This window comes from Bubalus kerabau, chromosome 1, assembly GCF_029407905.1.
Source record: "Bubalus kerabau isolate K-KA32 ecotype Philippines breed swamp buffalo chromosome 1, PCC_UOA_SB_1v2, whole genome shotgun sequence".
NCBI lineage: Eukaryota > Metazoa > Chordata > Mammalia > Artiodactyla > Bovidae > Bubalus > Bubalus kerabau.
This window is the reverse complement of record NC_073624.1, coordinates 171,323,909-171,327,988: the sequence shown is the minus strand read 5'-3', so window position 1 is coordinate 171,327,988 and position 4,080 is coordinate 171,323,909. Positions and strand designations below refer to the sequence as shown.

At 41.2% G+C, this 4,080-nt stretch overlaps 1 non-coding gene across 1 annotated transcript; it reads right to left on the bottom strand.

The window, feature by feature from the left end:
* Positions 1-2,124: 2,124 nt before the first annotated feature.
* Positions 2,125-2,227, bottom strand: LOC129642534 (U6 spliceosomal RNA). The gene has a single exon (XR_008709801.1). It is a non-coding gene; the product is annotated as a U6 spliceosomal RNA (small nuclear RNA).
* Between the last annotated feature and the right edge of the window lie 1,853 nt (positions 2,228-4,080).

Below are 4,080 nucleotides of genomic sequence, written 5' to 3'. Positions count from 1 at the left end.
TTCAACAGTACGTGAACCATGAACTTCCAGATGTTCAAGTTGGATTTAGAAAAGGCAGAGGAACCAGAGATCAAATTGCCAACATCTGTTGGATCATCAAAAAGTAAGGGAGTTCCAGAAAAACATCTATTTCTGCTTTATTGACTATGCCAAAGCCTTTGACCATGTGGATCAAAACAGACTGTGGAAATTCACAAAGAGATGGGAATACCAGACCACCTTACCTTCCTCCTGAGAAATCTGTATGCAGGTCAAGAAGCAATAGTTAGAACTGGACATGGAACAACAGACTGGTTCCAAATCAGGAAAGGAGTACACCAAGGCTGTATATTGTCACCTTGCTTACTTATCTTATATGCAGAGTAAATCATGTGAAATGCCAGGCTCAATGAAGCACAAACTGGAATCAAGATTTCCAGGAGAAATATCAATAACCTCAGATATGCTGATGACACCACCCTTATGGCAGAAAGCGAAGAAGAACTTAAGAGCTTCTTGATGAAAGCGAAAGAGGAGAGTGAGAAAGTTGGCTTAAAACTCAACATTCAGAAAACTCAGATCATGGCATCTGGTCCCATCATTTCATGGCAAATAGATGGGGAAACAATGGAAACAGTGGCAGACTTGTTGGTGACTGTTGGTGACAGACTGGATGGTGACCGCAGCTGTGAAATTAAAAGATGCTTGCTCCTTGGAAGAAAGGCTATGACCAATCTAGACAGCATATTAAAAAGCAGAGACGTTACTTTGCCGACAATGGTCCGTCTAGTCAAAGCTATGGTTTTTCCCAGTAGTCATGTACAGATATGAGAGTTGGACTATAAAGAAAACTAAGTGCCGAAGAATTGATGCTTTTGAACTGTGGTATTGGAGAAGACTTCTGAGAGTCCCTTGGACTGCAAGGAGATCCAACCAGTCAATCCTAAAGGAAATCAATCCTGAATATTCATTGCAAGGACTGATGCTGAAGCTGAAACTCCAATACTTTGGCCACCTGATGCAAAGAGCTGACTCATTGGAAAAGACTCTGATGCTGGGAGGGATTGGGGGCAGGAGGAGAAGGGGACGACAGAGGATGAGATGGTTGGATGGCATCACCGACACTATGGACAGGAGTTTGAGTAAACTCCGGGAGTTTGTGATGGACAGGGAAGCCTGGCGTGCTGCAGTCCATGGGGTTGCAAAGAATTGGACAGGACTGAGCAACTCAACTGAACTGAATGGTGTTGCCACTTTACCAGTTTGAGTGACGGGAAGAACACTTACCTCTTTTAAAGTCCCTTTACCTTACACCATTTATAGTTGTCTTAAATATTATCTCTATAAACACTGAGCCCCACATTAGACAGTGTCATAATTTTTACTTCAATCATCAAAAATAATTTGGAAAACTCAAGAGGGGAAGTCTATTGTATTACCTACATTTTTGTTCTTTTCTGTGTTTATCTGCATTGTTCTTTTCTGATGTTGCAGGATTCCTCTTTTATTATTTCCTTTCTGTTTAAGGAACTACCTTAGCCATTCTTTTATGGTAGATCTGCTAGCAACAAATTCTCTTAGTTTTCCTTCATCTGAGAATATCTTGATTTTCCCTATATTCCTGAAGCATATTTTCATGGGCTTGACACAATTCTGGGTTGCAGTCATTTTTTTCAGCATTTGAAACAATACTGCACCACTTCCTTCTAGTCCTCATGGTTTCTGGTGAGAAATCTGCTGAAATTTTGTTTTTCCCCAAAGGTTTCCACATTGTTTCTCTTTAGCTACTTTCAAGGATTTTTTAATTTGTCTTTAGCTTTTAGATATTTGACTCGATGTGTATTGACGTGGATTTCTTCAGGTTTACCTTTGAGTTCACTCAGTTTCTTATTGTACATTCAGGTGTTTTGTTTTTGTTTGTTTGGTTGGGTTTTGTTTTTGTTTTTTGCCAAATTTAAGAATCTTTCAGCCATTATTTCCTCAAATATTTTCAGTCCCATGTCTTCTCCTTTCCCGGGACTCTGATGGCATAATTTTAGATCTCTGTTAGAGGCCCACATGTCTCTGAAGTTCTATTCTTTTTTTCAGCACTTTATTTTCTCCCCATTATTTCAATTGGATAATGTATTTCATCCTATCTTTTTTTAAAATATGGAACACTTCGCAAATCTGCACATCATCTTTGTTGAGGGGCTGTGCTCATCTTCCCAGTATCATTCCAATTTTAGTGTATATGTTGCTAAAGCAAGCACTATATCATTCTATCTTTAAGTTAACTGATTTAATTGATTCTTTCCGCTATCCTCTCCATCCTACTCTTAGGCCAGTTTTTGTGGTTTTTGTTGTTGTTACTGCACATTTAGGTATAAAATTTTTCAGAGTTCTTTATAGCTTCTATTTCTTGCTGAGACGTCCTATTTTTTCATTTGTTTCAAGCATGTTCATAATTGGCAACGTCTCGTTTCTCACCCAACACGTATAGACGTCTTGGCTCCTCACTTGGCCTTCTCTGCCAGCACCCTACTAATGGAGGCATCAACTGAGCCACCTCATTACAGCATGGCAAGAGCAGAAGTCCAGATCCTCTGGAGAAGGGCATGGAGACCCACCCCAGCATTCAGCCTGGAGAATCTCATGGACACAGGAGCATAGGCCAGAGGGTCGCAAAGAGCTGGACACAACTGAAGTGACAGCAGGAGCGCAAGAACGGATGTCTAGGCTCTCCTCGTGGCCTCTGCTGACACAGAGCGGGCGGGACCGTCATTGTTTCCTGCAGAGTCTGGCTGAAGCAGAGTAGTTATTGTCTAAAAGTTTTCTGTCTTGCTAGGCTATATCTTTCTGGTCCTTTGACCATAGAGAGCAGGCTTTGTTGAGTCCTTTACTTTGTTGGCTTCTATCTCTCTACCTTTCAGAGTCTTCTTGTGTTCATTTTATACACAGCTTCCAGGAGCTTTAGTTGTACTTAACAGAAATAATAGGAAAAAGTACATTGACTCCATCTTTCCAGAAGCAGGGTGGAAGATTCTTTTTAAATATAATCAAATCTATTTTACATTCCTACTAGCGATGCACAATGGTTGCGTTTTCTCCATGTCCATACCAACACTTGTTTTCTGTTTTATCATAGCCATTCTGATAAGTGTGAAGTGATATCTCATTGTGATTTGTATTTGCATTTCCTTCATGATTACTGATATTAAGTATCTCTCCAAGTGCTTACTCAGTTCAGTCGCTCAGTCATGTCCGACTCTTTGCAATCCCATGAATCACAGCACGCCAGGCCTCCCTGTCCATCACCAACTCCCGGAGTTCACTCAGACTCACGTTCATCAAGTCAGTGATACCATCCAGCCATCTCATCCTCTGTTGTCCCCTTCTCCTCTTGCCCCCAATTCCTCCCAGCACCAGAGTCTTTTCCAATGAGTCAACTCTTCGCATGAGGTGGCCAAAGTACTGGAGTTTCAGCTTTAGCATCATTCCTTCCAAAGAAATCCCAGAGCTGATCTCCTTCAGAATGGACTGGTTGGATCTCCTTGCAGTCCAAGGGACTCTCAAGAGTCTTCTCCAACACCACAGTTCAAAAGCATCAATTCTTTGGCACTCAGCCTTCTTCACAGTCCAACTCTCACATCCATACATGACCACAGGAAAAACCATAGCCTTGACTAGACGAAACTTTGTTGGCAAAGTAATGTCTCTGCTTTTGAATATGCTATCTAGGTTGGTCATAACTTTCCTTCCAAGGAGCAATGGTCTTTTAATTTCATGGCTGCAGTCACCATCTGCAGTGATTTTGGAGCCCAAAAAAATAAAGTCTCACACTGTTTCCACTGTTTCCCCATCTATTTCCCATGAAGTGATGGGACCGGATGCCATGATCTTCGTTTTCTGAATGTTGAGCTTTAAGCCAACTTTTTCACTCTCCACTTTCACTTTCATCAAGAGGCTTTTTAGTTCCTCTTCACTTTCTCCCATAATGGTGGTGTCATCTGCATATCTGAGGTTATTGATATTTCTCCCAGCAATCTTGATTCCAGCTTGTGTTTCTTCCAGTCCAGCGTTTCTCATGATGTACTCTGCATATAAGTTAAATAAACAGGG